The sequence below is a fragment of the Mirounga leonina genome, unplaced genomic scaffold (genome assembly GCF_011800145.1).
Source record: "Mirounga leonina isolate KUSES-001 unplaced genomic scaffold, KU_Mleo_1.0 Mir_125, whole genome shotgun sequence".
NCBI lineage: Eukaryota > Metazoa > Chordata > Mammalia > Carnivora > Phocidae > Mirounga > Mirounga leonina.
Genome location: NW_023270305.1, coordinates 76,466,675 through 76,485,692, shown reverse-complemented (window position 1 = coordinate 76,485,692; position 19,018 = coordinate 76,466,675). Strand labels below are relative to the sequence as shown.

The 19,018-nt window shown below is 43.6% G+C and overlaps 1 protein-coding gene across 13 annotated transcripts in view; it reads right to left on the bottom strand.

Annotated features, from left to right (window-relative positions):
* NCK2 (NCK adaptor protein 2) overlaps positions 1-19,018 on the bottom strand; it is a 147,672-nt gene that overhangs the window by 69,653 nt on the left and 59,001 nt on the right. For 8 of the 13 annotated variants that reach the window (XM_035001888.1, XM_035001884.1, XM_035001886.1 and 5 more), the window contains 2 exons: positions 17,019-17,126; positions 4,340-4,524 (listed from right to left, as the gene is read on the bottom strand). The gene's annotated coding sequence lies outside the window, so the exon portion shown is untranslated. Of the gene's footprint in view, positions 1-4,339; positions 4,525-7,507; positions 7,587-17,018; positions 17,127-18,485; positions 18,536-19,018 lie in introns of all 13 variants that reach the window. The other 5 variants (XM_035001891.1, XM_035001892.1, XM_035001883.1 and 2 more) reach the window with 3 other exon arrangements.

Here is a 19,018-nt window from a genome sequence, read left to right as displayed (position 1 = left end):
ACAGGCAGTAAGCTCCTTGACATCACTCTTGGCAATGAGTGTTTGGATTTGACACCAGAAGCAAAGGCAACAAAAGCCAAAGTAAACAAGTGGGATGACACCAAACTCAAAAGCTTCTGTACAGCAAAGGAAACCATCAACAGAGTGAAAAAATAGCCTACAGAATGAAGGAAAATATTTACAAATCATATATCTGATGAAGGGCTAATATCCAAAATATACAAAGAACTCATACAACTCAACAGCAAAAACACAAACAAAAAATGGGCAGAGGATCTGAACAGACACTTTGCCAAAGAAGACATCCAAACGTCCAAGAGGTACATGGAAAGGCACTCAACATGACTAATCATCGGGGAAATGCAAATCAAAACCACAATGAGATATTACCTCACACCTGTTAGAATGGCTATTAGCAAAAATATAAGTGATAACAAGTATTGGCACGTATGTGGAGAAAAGGGAGCACTTTCCCACTCTTGATGGAAAGGTAGGTTGGTGAAGCCACTATTGAAAACAGGATGGAGGTTCCTCAAAAAATTAAAAACAACTACCAGATGATCTGACAATTCCACTTCTAGGTATACATCCAAAGGAAATAAAAATGGGATCTCAAAGAGATATCTGCACCCCCATGTTCACTGTAGCATTATTCACAATAACCAAGATATGGGAATACCCTAAGTGTCTGTCCAGGGATGGATGGATGAAGATGTGGTATATATACGTACAACAGAATGTTCTTCAGCTGTGAGAAAAAAGGAAATCCTGCCATTCTTGACAACACAGATGGACCTCGAGGCATTATGTTAAGTGACAGAGAAAGACAAATACTGCATGGTATCACTCATATGTGGAATTGTAAAAAAAAAAAAAAAAAAAAGTCAAACTCGTAGAAACAGAGAGTAGCAAAGGGGTTGCCAGGGGCTTAAGGTGGAGGAAACAGGCAGAGGTTGATAAAAGGGTACAACTTTCAGCTGTAAGATGAATAAGGCCCAAGGATCTAATGTATAACACGGTGACTACAGTTGGTAACACTGTGTTATTTAATTGAAATTTGCTAAGAGGAGGAAATTTAAATGTTCTCACATACACACACGAAGATAAATATGTGAGGTGAGGAATGTGTTAATTAACTAGATGGTCAGGATTCTTTCATGGTGTATGTGGTGTATCAAATCACCACAATGTACACTTTCAGTCTTACAATTTTGTCAATCATACCTCCATGAAGCTAAAAAAAGCAAAGATGGAAACGACATTACAGGATCGCTGCTAACATTTGCTCTCTGATGCTCGTAACAGCAACTGACAGTTTGTGGAATCCGTGGCCTCCTTTCCTTCCCTTCACTCATGAGTCTTATCACCTAAGCCACGGTCTTTCCTCCCCTGTACACCAACATCCTTCTACCCCTTGGGCTTCTGTCCTGAAAATGTCTCCAAGTCGTTTTTCAAAAAATAAGAAATTTTCAGCACAGTGTACAAGGCCCTTCACATCTTCCATCCCCAGTAAACATCAGGCAGCCTCCAATGACAGTGAACTAGAGTCAATTTTCAATGATACATGGGAAGAATTAAGTGCAGGCTCTACATTCATTACCACTGCCAGTGTAAATGGAAGGGCTTTGCTACCATGCTTCTCCCATGATCCCCACTCCCCACAGCGGGCAGGGTCAGGGCTAAGGAGTTCCCAAGACTGCTCTTCAACTTCAAAGTTGGGGAGGCTCCAGGGAAGACAAGAATACGGGGCAGGGAAGCATACCACCTGGAAACAGGGGCTCGGGACCCCACTCAGGCCCCTCTGAGATGTAGCTGGGACACTCCACCCTCCTCAAACTGCTCCCCACAGCCCAGCCTTAGGTATAGGTCTCAGCTGGGACAGGGCAAACTTTGAGTCCTAATAACTGGGAAATGCATGAGAGGCTGACATCCCACTCACCACTTTACCAGGCTAGCGCAGCCTCCATTTCTTTCCAAAATATGCCCTTGGATAAAGTCACTTTTCCTGCTGGCGCTTGAAAGACCACTGACCAAAGAGCATGCTGGGTCCCCACTCATTATTGCTTAAATGATCTGGAGACTCTAAGAGCCATTACCCAGCGAATCCACCCAGCCTGTCCTTACCAAAGGGACCCACTATGCCTCTGCACACACATGCCCTCATTCTCTAAAATTCACTCCAAACACAGCTTCCCATGGCTTTTCCAGACTCCTTTCTGAGGGGCAGTCCACTATGCCTTGGGCACCAGGGACTCACTATAAGAACCTCAACCAGAGCTGTCAGGGTCCTGCCCCCAACCCACAAGGGCAAGAGAAACGCTGCCTAGAGCTTATTTTATCTATTTTTGTAGCTGCTAAAACACAGTGCTAGAACTGTAAGAAAAAATAGTCTAGAATCCAGTTGGTGCTCACAATATTTATTATATGAATGGATATATCTAATGATTTTCCCACTGGACATTTATCTAAACCAGAGAAGTAATTTTTAAGAAGTTACAGGGTTTTGGCCATGGATGTCATGAGCTTATAAAAATTAATTCTTTAAAATAATATGGGTATGGATATTGTGTAAGTATCTTTTCATGGTTATGAATGGTTCTCTACCTAGTTGCACCCAGGAATCAGCCATTTGCCCAACAGTCACTGACAGCTGCCAGGCACTCGTGCAGAATACCCTGCTCGGAGTGAGCATGTTACTACCCTGCCTACCACTCTCTGGGAAAGAGAAACTTTCAGAATAACTGAAATGATTAAGTGTGTTAATATCGTTAAGTGTCAGATGCTGATACTGATGAATTACTGATGAATTCTGACGATCAGATTTGAGGATTTGTGCTTATTTTTCTCTTACTGCCATCAAATACATGACTACATTTATAAAATACTAAGTCTTAAAAGGTTCCACTTCAATGACTATTAAAAAAAAATTGATCTGCGACGGGTAAGAGCTTTCCTGTGTAACGGAAATCTCCTAGGAATGGATGTCTAATATCCCAATGGTGTTTATCTTATATCATGTCTGCAAGAGAAACTTGGGAGTGCCCCAACAATGCAAGAGGGGGTGTAAGGCTAGGAAGAGACAGGTCCAGGGAGCAAGGTCAGAATAACTTTGAGCATAGCGGGAGGAAGGAAGGAGGGCGTAGAATCAGGCTGCACAATATGACCTCCAAGCTTTCGATTCCAAACCAGGATGTAGACCTGGACATCACAACACTCTAAATAAATGAGACATGTCATTTCCACCAAATGAAACCATAAAGGATAATAAGGTGAAGACACCCAGACACTTAATCCTACCCTTATGAAATACTACACATTATTTCTGTGCTGTTCTGGTTACCACACATCAATAAGGAACATAAGTGAAATTAAGAAGCCTCCAAAAAAGAAAAAAAAAAAAAAAAAAGTGGTCAGGGTGGGGGGGACCCCACTCACAAGAAGTTTAGTAGTAGTTTTAGGCCAAATGAAAGACAATTCTAATTTATATTAAACCAATAAACTTACAGATATCACACCAAGAGATTTTATAGTCCAAAGTTATAGATCCAAGAATAGTTTAAAACAATTTGTGAATAACACAGGCAAAATAAGGTTCTGAAGGAAAGCTAATGAATTTGGGTGCTCTCCCTACTGGGGATGAAACTGTACCTTCTCATAAAGCATTCCTTATTGCCTGGCCAGAGACACACCACCAGATTAATCAGACTATCAAACCGCAACTCTTATATTTAAATCAATGTCCCAAACGATTTTTTAGGGTTGAGAAATATCTGTTACACAGACACATGTTTTTGTCCAGTACCTGTTATTATAGGACCCCTGGATCTCCGAGCCCACATGCTGTATTACCGGTACAATTTTAACACACATGAGCAGATTTCTCATACAAACAAGCACAACATTCCCCAGAATCCTTTATCTGTTGGCATGTTTTCATGTAGACTTATCTTCCCAAGACCAAAGTCGGAAGGAACCTTGGCGAGACTAAAAGTAGCCTAAAGGCAATTCTTGTTTATCTCATGCTCCCAAAGCAGCGCACAAAAGGCCTGGCTCAAGACCACCTGTTGGGCCGCAGAGCTGGGGCATCAGGGCATTTTACAAGTGGGGGACACCCACCATTCTGCTTTCTAGCTACTCGGTGCCATCATGTGCTGATGCAGGAACAGCAATCTAATTTTTGAACCAGAGCCCTTGAAACCTTCAATTGGATGTGGCTCAACACTTTGGGGCCACACTTAACTGCCACTTAATTCATGTAAAACCTACTCTGCAAATCAAGCATTTGAGGCGAAAGCACCAACTTCTCGCATTTGTTTTAAGCAGGGCACTGCAGACTTACCTTTGGCACTCAGTTGTAAGAGATGACTGGCAAAATACAGAACTCCTCAAAAGGTGAAGTTCTCTGCTGGTCACACGCCTGAAGTTACAAAGCTGCAGGAGTTCTCCAAATTCTTGAATCCAACCCAAATCTCAGCAGAGAATTATGATCTGGGCAATCACTTGTATAAAAGGAACATAGGAAATCTGAAGGGAAACGGAAAAAAAAAAAAAAAAATATATATATATATATATTACGACTGCCTGCTTGTAAGTAACTGCATGATTATCTATTTGCATGAAACCAGTATTTTTTTTTAAAGATTTTATTTATTTATTAGGGGGAGAGAGAGAGATTGGGAGAGGGAACAGAAGCAGAGGCAGAGGGGGAGGGAGAAGCAGGCTTCCCGCTGAGCAGGGAGCCCGATGTGGGGCTTGATCCCAGGACCCTGAGATCATGACCTGAGCCGAAGGCAGACGCTTAACCCACTGAGCCACCCAGGCACCCCGAAACCAGTATTTTTAATACACCCTGGAAACAAGTTGCTTTGTACCTACTGACCTCTACCCAAATAAAATTGTTCTCCTCCTCTACCTTCAGCTCCCTGTTATCAGCTCTGAGGCAGTCAGGTACCTCTGTGGAGGGAAGAGATGGGGAAGGTAGGGACAGGTGGCCACCAACAAGATTCTTCCTGCCCTCCTCTCTACAACTTCTCCCCACACCCTTCAAAGCCTGCCAAAAACAAAAGAAAGGTGTGCCAAGTGGAAAGGAAGCAAGTCTGAGAGCCTAATTAAAGGGAGAAGAGTTGCAGAGAGCATGGATATTTAAATTTAGAGACTCGTTCCTCTTTTGGAAATCTCCTGCACTGGCCATTTATTGAGAGAGGCCCCCTACTGGACCCATAGCCTTGTGCTAAAAACAACCCTGCAGGAAATCTGGGAATAATATCCTGAAACTACAAGGAAGTTGAGACCAGAAAAGCCTGACAGAGGTGATGGGCAGCCTCTCCCTCCTGCTCCTGCAGAGTTTGCTGCTGCCTTATGTTCTCTGTACTCGGGTGGCTATTGTCAGTCCTTGCCGGCATTGGTGAAGGGTCCCTGAAGCTCTGTGGACCTCCAAGAGAGTTCACTGACATTTTTAATTGTATTTCAAACCCAGAGGGGATCTGTCCTGACAGTTCACTCAGAGAAGATCTACTAATTCATCCCTGGCATGATTATGACCCAAAATGTTAAATACCCCATAGAAAAATCAAATTCTATTTTAGTCAAATAGAAAAAGATAATTCAAGTAGGACAGCAAGTTCATAAATTTTGATTAAAAAATTAATTCCTCTTTGTGCATTCTCTAGCATTATTTTAAAGGCTGCATGACTTTTTTTTCAAGATTTATTTATTTATTTGAGAGAGACAGAGCAGGGGAGGGAGGAGGGACAGAGTGAGAGGGAGAGAAAGTCTCAAGCAGCATCTGCGCTGACTGTGGAGCCCAGTGTGGGGCTCGAGCTCACGACCCCCAGATCCAGACCCGAGCCAAAACCAAGAGTCGGATGCTTAAGCAACTGAGCCACTCAGGAGCCCCAAAGGCTGCGTGACTTTTAAAAATTACACGATTTAATGCAGAGAAAAGGTGATGCCCAAACACAATGGGAACACTAGACTGGGGACAAGACAGTAAATGTGTCCCTGGACAATTACACCCTTCCCTCTGCTGAGTGTTTACAATAAAATGACAGGGTTTCCAAAAATAAAAGTTTTGGTATCTGGACTCAGGTCCTGACCAAGTGTTCTATTTCACTTTACTGCGCTTACTGAAGAAAGCCACCGACTAAACACAGTCATGCCCACAAAATTCACCTCCATATTAGTATTTTCAGGGGTTCAGGGGTATAAGCTGGATTTTTTAAAATTTTAATTGAAAAGTGAATCTGCCTGGAGTCGGATCCCCCAGGCTGTTGTGAGGGGGCGTCTGGCAGCTAGTAGAGCTGTCTGCACATGGGCCTCCCTCTGGATGCACTGTGCTCTCACCAGTGAGGTTTTTTAATTCTCTCAACAACCTTCCACGATAGCTATTAACACCCTCTTTTTCACATGAGTTAACTTTCTCGGGGAGGTGAAGGGTTTTCCTTAACAACCTTCAGTGAGGAACGCAGGCCTCCAAAGCTCTAGACCCATCACAGCAATGGCAAGCCTGGTGCCACAGCAGACTTATTTACCAGGCCATAGCTGAAGAACGATGGGCTGGATCTGGAAGCCCAGTCCTTTGATACTCAGTGTCGCGGGCAAGGTAGAAAAGCCAAATGGAATAGAGCAGAATTTGAACTCATGGAGGAGCTCCAATCAAAGTGACACCATCTCAAGTTCGTATAAAAGTGCCCATAGCTATCTGGGATTCAAGATGGCAGCGTTTTCTTGGAGAAAAGCATTTCATGGACAAGCCACTGTCCATGTACTCAGCATATACCTCAAATGGAAATAAACAGAGGGATCAACCTTGTGTCATCCTGGGTTTCAAGGTAGCCTGCCCACTGCCTATGTCTAACGTGGTGGGGTTATTAGCATATTCAAAACCTCTGTTAAGAACAAACATTTCAAATCAGATCTTAAGTACAAAGATCTAAACCCATCAGGAAAGCAGACACTCTTGTGCAAAAACCACCACAGACTGCAAACACTACCAGGTACACGGTCAGTTGGAGTGCAGAAGGCTCTCACCCAAGAAAGAATTCACTCAAGGATGGTCTACACACCGCGCTTCAGCCAGATGGGACTGTATGAAACGGGTCTATGCTTTCCTTTGAAAATATTTCTCCACTAGCTCCCTGTGCATCTCCCCTTAGAAACACAAGAGGAAGAGGTAGGACTGGAAAGGAATTAACACTAATACCAAATATATCTCTCTCTCTGCATTATTTTGGACCCCTAGTAACACACAATTTTATCATTGTGAAATCCACAGGATTATCTGAATTCTCTGTAACACTGACGTTCTCTTTTCAACTATGTTTTGAAAAACCCGAGCCACAACTTGGGGCTTCTCCCCGGTCTTTTGGGGGGCAGCTGGCTGCAGCACTTGCTTCCGCTGTGAGGGCATGCTCTGGGCTTGCGTGCCTCAGTGCCTCGATCTGCAGCTCTGGGAGCACTGCCCGTCCTGGGGCCAGAGCCTGGCACCGAGATGTCCCCGTGTGGCTACCTTAGTCTCACTTAAACTTCCAGCGCCAGCTGCACCACCAGACACGTCTTCTGGATGGTCCCAGGCAGTTCCTTCACACCTGCAAGGAGGCCCAGGGGTGATGTCCATCACAAATGCACTTCACTCCCGGAGGAGTCGCTAAGGGTTAATGAGAGGCTACGTGCCCCGTTCTGCTGATGGCTATGTGCTGGACACAACAGCTCTACCTGCTTTACAGGTGGCCCAAGTTCCCAGCCAACTCGAATCTCCCAAAGCCTCAGACTGAGTGCTCAGGTGATACCACCTCGCCCCCTTGATTCACAGAACTGAGTAACATAAAAGGCAGGGAGAAGGGTTTGTACTGGTCCCAGTGAAACACGGCACTGGTACTCCACCCTCACAGCGACCCTGGGAGATAAATCTTATCATTCAGCTCAGGAACTAAACCACCAGATGTCCCCCAGCTGGAATCTGAAGCTACCCTGGGGTCTGATTTCAAAGCCCAGCCTCGCTCTTTCTTCTCAAAAAAGATCACCACTAGCAGGCAGAGCCTGGAGACTCAGGTGAAGATTGTCTGCCGTTGCCCTCTGTCGGGAGTCTCTGCTACCCCGGGAGGCTGGCTTCAGCCTCTTCAAGAGGGTAGGGACAGCACAATGCTGTAGCAAAGAAGCCCGCCCATGAAGGTACATACCACTTTATTTTCAAAGAAACTGTTTCTCTTTGATGCTAATGAAGCAAACACAGAATTACCGAAAGCCACAATCTGACTGGGTTGGGTAAGGCACACAACGTAAAGACTCACAGCCCCCTCAGGTGTGCATCATAAACAAAACTTACATATGCCAAACACACCAAGAGAACCCCCCAGACCCCTAATCTGTAGACAGCGAGAAAGACAATTATCTTTATTCTTTTATTTAAAAGGGGGGGGGATCACGTGACTATCATAGGCCTCTGGGCTCATGAATGCCACAGCCTCATCTCATCCTTTCTTCCCCTCCTCGCCCTTCCCACGTGAGACCCCTCTTCAGAGCACATAGGCCCTGCAATGGCCTAGGGGATATCCAGCTCAGAACGAATATGGAGGGTCACCGCCTGACCAGAACAACATGGGGACAGGCTGTCTTGTTGACTTCTGGCAGAACAAGCTATATTTCATTCCTACCGAACTACTTGGTGGAAAACTTTATTCCGGTGGAAAAGTGCTCATTTCAGACACTGAACAAAGCTACACAAAAGTCTCCTTGAATGGCTTGACTAAAACTCAAGCCTGGTTTCTCCCCTCGTGCACGGTGGTTCCCAGTCAGGGCCCAGAGGGTACCGAAGGCCATAAGCTAGTTTCCAAAATTTCAAAAAGTCCCATGAAATTAGGATTTTTACTCAAGATAAAGCAGTCCTAAGCAGGACAGATACCAAGTTTTTCTGCACTGGGCTAGATTTACTTCAGTTCTAAATGATAAAGCCGGTTCTCAACTGATTCTGTTGATCAGAAGGTTGTTAATGAAAATGGAAAAAAAAAAAATACTAATTTCTAACTCTCTGAACAGCCCCCAAGAGGTATCACATGTGGCTAAGGTAGGTGTCTGGGGAGGAGGGTAAATGGTCAGATTTTCAGCTCTGAGGTTTCTAGGTTCTAAAATAAGAGATTTCTGCCTTCGGGACTGAGAAAAAGAGCAAAACTGCAGGTAGTGGGGTCAACCACATATAAACAGGCCAGAGAAAGTGGTAAGAGACCACGGGACAGGAGCATGAGGGTTCCAGGCTCGGCTCAGCAAGCCCAGTGCCCTGTATTGTATGACTCTGCCTGTTTCCTCCACCAGGACCAGGGTCCCTCAGCTCTGATTCAGCGGCTTTGACATGCAAATGGATTTAATAATTATCAAAAACTGATGATGCGGTACCAAAAAAATTATTAAAACTTATCTAAAATTCTGTGACAAAAAAAGTCATAATGCAAATCTTAATATGAATTTAAATATTACAGTCCACTGCTGAAAAATTCTAACAGATAGGAATTTGATTAGTAACACCATTTCCAATGGTTTGTAAAGATTTTGTTTATACATTTGATGGTAGCCTCTTCAATACAACAATATTCCATTCTCTAAAAGGTCTGATAAGGTGTTACTCTTAAGATCTTCCCACTAGTCCAAATCAGTTTTCAGAAACAGCATGAAAAACCCTTGCCACACATCTCAATGCGATAACTAGACAATCTTAATTACATATAAGGGCATACCTTGGAGATACTGTGGCTCCAGGTCCAGACCACTGCAATGAAGTGAATATTACAAAAAGCAAGTCATGAATTTTTTGGCTTTCCAGCTCATTTATAGTTTTGTTTATACTAGAATGCAGTCTATTAAGTGTGCAATAACATTAGGTCTAAAAAAAAAAAAAAAACAATGCACGCGCCTTAAAAAATACTTTATTGCGGGGCACCTGGGTGGCTCAGTCGTTAAGCGTCTGCCTTCGGCTCAGGTCATGATCCCGGGGTCCTGGGATCGAGTCCCACATCGGGCTCCTTGCTCAGCACAGAGCCTGCCTCTCCCTCTGCCTGCCACTCCCTCTGCTTGTGCTCTCTCTCTCTCTTTCTCTCTATCTGACAAATAAATAAAATCTTAGAAAAAAAAATACTTTATTGCTAAAAAATGCTAGCCATCATCTGAGCTCTTAGTGAGTCATAATCACTGATCACAGATCACCATTACAAATGTAATAATAATGCAAAAGTTGGAAATACTGCAAGCCTTACCAAATGTGACATAAAGACATGAAGTGAGCAAATGCCATTGGAAAAATGGCACCAATAGGCTTGAGCAACCCAGGGTGGCCACAAACCTTCAATTTGTAAAAAACACAATATGAACGAAGTGCAACAGGATGAGGTATGGCTGTAACATTTTTAGAAGGCTCACTAGCATTCTTTATGACATAGGGTTTAGTTATTGTCCAGGCAGTTACAATACCAATAAAAAGCATACTGAGAACATAAACTTTAAACACTAAAATGCACTACTGAATAAAACTTGTGCAAACCCCTCTTTTATTTAAAAAGACAGATGAACAGGAAGGAAGGAAGGAAAGCAGGCAGGCAGGCTGGCTCTGAAATCTTATCTGAGATAATTTAGGTGTGCTAGGTGATCCAAAAGATTTAACTCTGAATATATGTATAAGAATGATTTTGATTATTTTGCTGAAGTTCATGTCCCTTACCTTTTGGGGATAAAGGACTGGAAGAATGAGGGAAACTCCAAGAAAGGCCAAAGTCAACAAATGGGGTCGGGGCAAGCAAATCCTCTTTCTCTCCTCTCCCGGCCACCCTTCTCTCTCTCATGTGCGTGTGCGTGAACACACACACAAGCACTCACTCATATATATATATATATTTTTTTAAATAGAATCTTAAAAAGCAGGCAAGGCCAAGCACAGGCTGTTGGTAGGATGGAAACCAGGTGAGGAGTATGATTTTACTTTTTAACTTTATTCTTTTCTGTAACATTTTTACAACTATGTCTTACTCTGGTGATTAGGATGTTAAGCTATTAGATAAAAACTCCATCCTCTTCCTCATTTCTCTTCACTGCCTGGTCTTCTGGGGAGAAGCCTGCCCTGGTTGCCCTAGGGCATGTGCTCCTTCCCCTCCCTCTCATTCATCCCCCACCCAGCACAGAACAAGCCCTCACCACTAGCCCTCCTCTACATTCCTGGTTCCGCTACTCCAGATCTCCTCTGCTAAAATGGCTACTCACCATCTTGGTCTGCAAAGCCCTCTCCTCCACCTTCACACCTCATCTGTGGGAACTCCCTGCAAACTCTCAGCTCCCTCCCTGCCCTGCCCCCAGTGCTCAGTGGAGGGGTGAAATCCTACCCTCTTTCAAGAGGCTGTTCAAGGCCCCTCCTCTGCGAAGATTCCTAGATGTCTCCAGAGTCGGTTAAACACTCTTCCTCTAGGTTTGAATTTTGTCCCCCAAAATTCATATGCTGAAGTCCTAGCCCCCAGTACCTCAGAATGTAACAGTATTTGGAGACAGGATCTTTAATGAAGTCACTAGATTAAATGGAGACTGGGGCTAATCCAAAATAACTGATGTCCTTATAAGAAGAGGAAGCGACACAAGAGATGTGTTAAGCACAGAGGGATGGCCATGCAAGGAGGCAGCAAGATGGTGGCCATCTACAAGACAAGGAGAGAAGCTTCAGGAGAAACCAAACCTGCCAACGCCTTGATCTTGGACTTGCAGCTTCCAGAACTGTGAGAAAGTTCTGTTAATTTAAGCCACCCAGTCTGTGGTATTTGGTCATGGAAGTCCTGGCAAACCAATATACCATCTCCTTCACCAGACTGTTAGCCCACAAATTCTCACCACATACAACAAGAACCTGAAAAATACATCCTAAATGAATGCCGGAAGGAACCAGTCAGTAACAAATCCACCAGAAAATCCACAGAGTACCTCCCTGCCACCTTCCTCCTGGGCACAAAAGGAACAGATTCTCCAGTCTTCGTACTTTTGTTAAAGCCCAGTTTAAATACTGCCACCTCTGGGAACATGCTCCCGAGTCTTGCCTTCCCTCCTCAGTGCAAAGTCCTATTGCAGCATTCACCATACTGTACCATAGCCACCGTACTTTACACTTTAATGTAGATATTTAACCATTTACAAAAATAACCAGGATATATCTCCCTAGCTACCTTAACACTCAACCTCATCATTTATTGGCCTAGGCCAATCAACCAGGCCCCAACCCTGACTAGGTGACTTTAAAGCAAATCCCACAGAAAAATTATTTTATCTGTACACACTTCAGTGTATACCACCAACAGATAAGTACAACTCCATTATTACACCTAAAGTAATCATTAACTCCTTAATATAAACCTCATTTTAGTGTTCCCATTCTTCCAATTTTCTCATAAATGTCTTTTTATAGCCGATTTATTTGAATCGGGATCCAAATAATGTCTTGCATGTCTTTTAAGTTACTTTAAATCTATTTTATTTGAAGGATGATTTGTTGAAGAAACGGAGTCATTTGTCCTGCAGAATACCTGGCATTCCAGACATTGTAAATTTCATCTCCCTGACGCTGTTTTACAGCGTTTCCTCCACCCCAGCACTTCCAGTGAACGGGCAGTTGGCAAGGGACTCATCAGATGGGAGAAGACTTTCTCAAGGGCAGGGATCCAGCGCTGACCCCGTACTTGGTACCAGAGAGCAACCCAATTAATCAATGATTCAGTAAATGACAAAACAGATTGGAGGTGCTGATGTTACTGGTGCACTTCTCTGCTTCCGTCCTTTCCACTGGTCCCATTTTCAAGCGTGATCCTCCCTGGCATCAAGGGTATGGCGCTTCTCCAGTTCTGGGCCCTTCAGAAAGAAAAGGTCCTGTTCTCCTTCTTCAACTGGGAATAGGTATATAATACTTAAGACTCAAAGTTAGAAAACAGTCTAAGCACTGAATGATGTTCTTCTGGTTTTTAAGAAAATAGTTTAAGAAAAATAACCATCAGTGGGGCAGATGAGCCCTGGGCAGTGGCTCAAGGTGGCTTGGTTTCACTGATGGACATTCTTACACAACTCCAGAAAGGCAGCATTCGTGCCCCCAAACTACCCTATTGAGAATGCTTCCCCTGTATTTCTCTAAAACAAGAGTCCTTTTTTTTTTTTTCCTACAAGAAACATTTCAATTGTTTTCTAGAAATCTAGGCCCAGAATTAATCAAATCAGAAACCTCAAATCCTTTATTTCCCTTGTCCTTCAAGTTCAACACCTTGGTGTTGTTTTAGCACCACACATTAATTTTAGAGAGAAAACTAGATCTGCTAAGCCTGCCGTTGACACGCATGGGTGTCATGGGATGGAAACATCCAGAGAGAGCTGTTTAGGTCAGGGCCTGTGTTCTAATTAACTCAGGATTAAATCGTCATATCCGCAACTGAGTGAACTACACGTACTGATGCAGATTTTTACTATTCCAGGGATTTAGTGTTTACTCAGACCCCATCTTTGTTCTAGATCACATCACTGGCCTTTTAAGAAACCAAAACAGGACTCTCAACATGAGGGTGGGGGACATGAGTTTTACAGCTATTAGATGAAGGTAATGAGTGAAAAAAGACTGGGAACAGTCCCTGACCTTTGGCCCCTGAGAAGTCCCTGGAAGCATACAGAACCATTAAGTTCTGGAGAAAGATTTTGTGGGAAGGTTGGTTGGTTGGTTGAATTTTGTATATTCCTGGTAACTGAGAAGCTTCCCACAGAATGAATTTGCTTCTAAGAAACTGTGGGGAAAAACATCTCACTGCACATTATCCTATTTTACTTCTGATGGGTACTGAATAGATTTGTGTTCCCCACTTTACAGTAGGGGTGATGCTCATATATATATTATAGTATCCCCTAAATTATTGTATAAAATTCCATAAAATATGTAATGAAAAGGGAGTAAGTTAAATTTTGCCACCAAAAAAGGGGCTAATAGTTATAAAGTTTAACTTACAGAGAACAAATTTATGATTATTCCAAATGAACAGGAATTTTATTAATACTGTGTTCTGAAAGTATCCTTAGCTACTTTTAAATATTCTTAAAATGGTCAAAGTGTGTTTCAGCCACATTTTCCCCAAATGCCAGATGCTTTCACAATTCTGTGACTTTATGTCTACTATTTCTTCCCCCATACTGAGATAGCTTTATCGCTCCAGCTTCCCAAAGCCACTATCCAGCTAAATCCAACTCATTGTTCAGAAATGAACTCAACCAGTTCCCTGCTTGGGGACATTCTATAGGAATGGAAGATGTTCCTGCAGAAATCATTCTTTTATAATCATAAACTCCCCTATTTAAAGGCTATCTAGACAGGAAGAGCCTCTAGGAAAGGACCTCCACATGCTGAGGTCCATATGGCTTGGCCACATGGCAGGCGCTCGATAAAATGATAATAACAGACATTTATCATCCAATAAACTTTCACTTCTTTAATTATATTTTTAAGATCTGTTGCAATTGTCCAATACCCTACAGCATTCAGTACCATCTGGCCCAGAATCCTCTCCTCCCAAATTTCAATCCAAGAGACCCTGAATCCCTTATACAATTGTCCTTGAGCCAGCCCATGAGTGTCAACATGGAACCTTAAATACAGATAATAACCTAACTATGCCAAAACCAAATGAGAATTCTACTTACAAACCATATTTCTTAATTTTACTGTAATAAATTCATTTTTCTTGAGTTTTTCATTTGTTAAATAAATTAGCAATGAACCAATGAGAGAGAATGAATCGAAGAGTACTTTGAAATTCTAGAGCTCAAAAAAAAAAAATACATACATATATATATATATATATATATATATATATATATATGACTTCCTATGGCAGCTGCCCAATTAATGCCATTGATAAAGCCATTCAAATGCTGTGTGTGGGCTGAAATCCAATTAAGTCATTTCTGTCTGAATATCCCCAAAGAGCCTCCTGGTGAGCTCGAAGTGGAAATTATCACAAATGCCAGATTAGCTGTGTAAGCACTTCCAAAGCTGAAACCAGACAAGAGCGTGAAAATCTACATGTCCAGCCTTTTAATTGGGCACAAAGAAAAAAACATTTCAATGACCACCTGGCAGAAAGTCAAACCCATTTCCTTGGTCTCCCAGGTTTTCTCAGATAATCCTCACCCAGTGTAAGCGTCAAAAAGAAAAAGCTTTGATCCCTTCATTTACACACATTATGAAATGATAAACTTCCACTCCACAATGCAATTTTGTGCACAGAGGAAACAGAGTCAAGAGGAGATTTCAAACTTTCTCTGAATTCGCCATTTTACTCAACCAACCCCTTTATGGAGTATGTCTTGAAATTAATAAACTCTGAAATTCATAATTGCCTCTTTGCATGGAATTTGTCCCATAAAAACATGCAAGCGAAGCCAAAACCTTTTGAGAGGCTGCGGGACAAAACAGATTCAGCTCATGAGTTCAATTTCTCTTTCATCTTACAACCCATCACTCAGATTTACAACTCGGCAAAATACAGAGTATCTTCAGCTTATGTACAATAGCCGGAATCTTGAGTGTTCTAACCATGCTGTCCAGAAATGGGAAGGGCTTTAGCTTGCCTATTCATTCTAAACGGATCCCACCTGAGACCTACTGAATTACAATATCTGCAGTTTGGAAAAGCTCCTAGGTGGTTAAAATGTCAGCCCCAGTTAAGAACCAGTACTGCAGAGAAAAGACCAGAAAGTGAAAAGGGCCAGTTCAAGAAGCCCTATTCTCTCAACCCTAAATATTCAAATACAAGGGTTGTCTGAAAGAAGATTAATCCAGGTAATGAAGTTGGCCGTGCCTCTGTGTATGATGTAAAGGACGCAAGGACTTTGTTTTAAACTGGATGCCAATCCCCGTTCTATGTCTTTGTAGTTACAGGGTGTTGAGGCTGCTACTTTGCCCCAAAGCCTGTTTCCTTGGAGGCAGTATCAGTCACCTCGCTGGTGGAATGAAAGTCACACTTATTCAATGAAAATGTGTTGCACATCTGCTGTGTGCAAACACTGTACATAAATAAGGCACAGCACAGATGCTGTCCTTCCTAAAGAACTCGGGCTGGTCAGGGACCAAAGTCAAATAGGAGGTGACACAGCGTGCTCTTTATTTCATTTGCTATAAGAAAACACACCTACAAAAAAAAAAAATCAGGGGCGCCTGGGTGGCTCAGTTGTTAGGCGTCTGCCTTCGGCTCAGGTCATGGCCCCAGGGTCCTGGGATCGAGCCCCGCATCGGGCTCCCTGCTCAGCGGGAAGCCTGCTTCTCCCTCTCCCACTCCCCCTGCTTGTGTTCCCTCTCTCGCTGTCTCTCTCTGTCAAATAAATAAATAAAATCTTTAAAAAAAAAAAAAAAACAGCTGAACTGTGTGAGATAACTTATAAAACAGATGTGTGCTACCCAAAATATCTGCCAGTATCTGCTTTAAAAAATAAAAAATAAAAAATTCTAAGGAGACAAGCAAACTGAGTGTGTGTGTGTGTGTGTGTGTGTGTAACAGCTTTAGGTAAAAAATAATTTATGATGCAACAGAAAGTAGGACTAATCTCGCTTTCCAGAGACCAACCTTCCAATAGGAAGGTCTCTCGGGATCTCTTCTCCAAGCAAAACCTTCCTCGGTGGAACAATGCCAAGGTTCCCTGAAACTCACTATCCCAATACTGTTCCCGCTTCTAGACAGACTTCAAGTTAATTAATCCAACAAGTATGTTTTGAACTCCTACCAGTACCGTGCTCCACAGGAGTTCTAGATTCTGATTCCGTCATGGATGCTCCCTATCTCTCCATCCGTTTATCACCTACAAATCTGACACACAGGTTAACATCCATGCTGCGGCACAGATCACAGCCAAGGACAGCAGGCATCTGAGACCTGAACTCAGGGACGATCGAGCTAGCAGTCCACATTCTGTGGCTGTGGCCGTCCAACCAGCTCCTAATCCACATAATAGTTCAACATGCACGGAGACAGGCCTGTTACCTGATTTGGTGAACGAGCTTTGGCTCTGGAATGAAATGCCAACTCCACCCCTGCTTGGCTCTGTCTTTCGGCCAGATGGCTTACCACGTCTAAAGCTTAAGTTCTCTCCTATAAAATAGAGGATAAAGAGAAAAGGATTACCTTACAGATGTGTTGTATACAGTAAGTAGCCATAAAAAGCACCCAGCAAAGTTCCCGGTACATAGTAGGTGCTCAGAGAAAACATTACTTTGTTCCCCCTGTGAGACACTGAAATGCCTATCCTCGTGGCGGTGAGTGAGCTCAGGGCCACCCTGCCCCTAAACACCCAACCTTTGAATGGGGCCGGCTGGAGAACACCAAGAGCAATCCCCACAGCTGTTATCAGAGGAGATAAGCTTAGCCAACTGGGAGATCAGAGGACAATGAGTGGAGGTGAGAAATGTCCTTTCTCTCCTTTGGCCCCGGCACTCCCTATAATTCCTTTGTGCCATGAGCCACTCCCCTCACTCCACTGAGCTACGTCTCACATACTCTGTCCCTCACATTTTCTCCTTTTCTGTCTGTTGATGCTGTACACCCTTTTTTTGTATGGAAATGGACTATGAATGTAAAAAACACATGACTGTTCCCCAACCTCGTACGGAGTGCACGAGATGATCTGGGGGTAAGCGGAAGTCAAGGGCACTGGTCAGGGGATAGGGTTGGGGGAACAGAGCACGGGGAGGGCAGACAACCACAGACAAATCCCCAAGAAGACTACGGCCCAGAAGGCTCCTAAAGAGTGACCAGGGTCAAGAGGGGAGGGCCCAGGGTGAGCAGGTACGTTAACACTAGAGATAGAAGTGGGTCCGACTTTATGCAGGCACCCTGCTGACATCCAGCCACGTGGCATCAAGGAGAAGAGATGCCGACAGGCTCCTGGCTGCCAGCTTTCACCTCCATTCCGTAATCTGGTTAAAGGCCTCTTTCCTGATTCTGCCTTTTTCTCCATTTAGAAAATAAGGACATTCGCTATCTCCAGCCTTCTGGTACTTCTCTCCTTCAAGGCCGCAAAGAATATCAGCAGGGATCCTGCCATCCACCTGTGAGCGCGCATATGTCATCTGAACCTCAGTGTGTGAATGCAAAGCAGTCAAGCGCTCTCCTCCTAACTTTTCTCCTTTTGAGCTTTAATTTCTTCTCAACGATACCTGTTCTATACGATCCATTTTGAGGATTCTTCTTTTTGACCAAAAACACCAACAAAAATGTACGTGAAAGGTGATCTGTCCCGCTCCTGCTACTGGTCCTACATAACACGAAGCACCACCACGCCTATGCTGCTCTGGGTCCCTCTCTCGGACGGACCAAGGACAGAAAGAACACCTTCTTGTTTTAGACCTTCGAACGCTGAAGTTCGCCTCACCTCATCTGTGGTTCAGCCTGCCATGTGCTACTCGAACACATATATCCCACTCGCTTATTTACTCCCAAATTATATCCTACCTTCCTTCAGCCTGCAAATCCAGGAACTGTGGGCCTCGGAGTTTCATGCACTAACAAGGGAAGGAAACAGACCAATGAAACAGCAAGCCTTTACTTAGAATTTACTGGGTGCCAGACACTAGGCTGAGCACTTCTCCTACATTATCACATTCAGTCCTGACACCAGGATGTTTCACTGTCCCCGTTCGCAGCAGAGGAGTTAGGGGATGGGCTGAGGTGTGCTGAGTGCAAGGTGCAGTGAGAATTCCAGTCACTTGGGAGCCCTTGGCCTTGACCTTATGCCTACTGCCGCTCATGCTGAAGACCAAGGACAGCCAGGCTCAACAGTGCACCTGGGTCGAACAACTACACTGAACCCTCTTCCAAAGGATCACGTGGTAAGGGGGGGAACTGGTTATGATCTCTGTTAAACACTGATGGAAAGAAAGGCTTAATGATGTCACATGAGCACAGTGGTTCTAAATGAAACAGATTTCCCAAAGACCAGAATCTACACTTACCAAAGAAAACTCTTCAAGGAACTCTTACACACC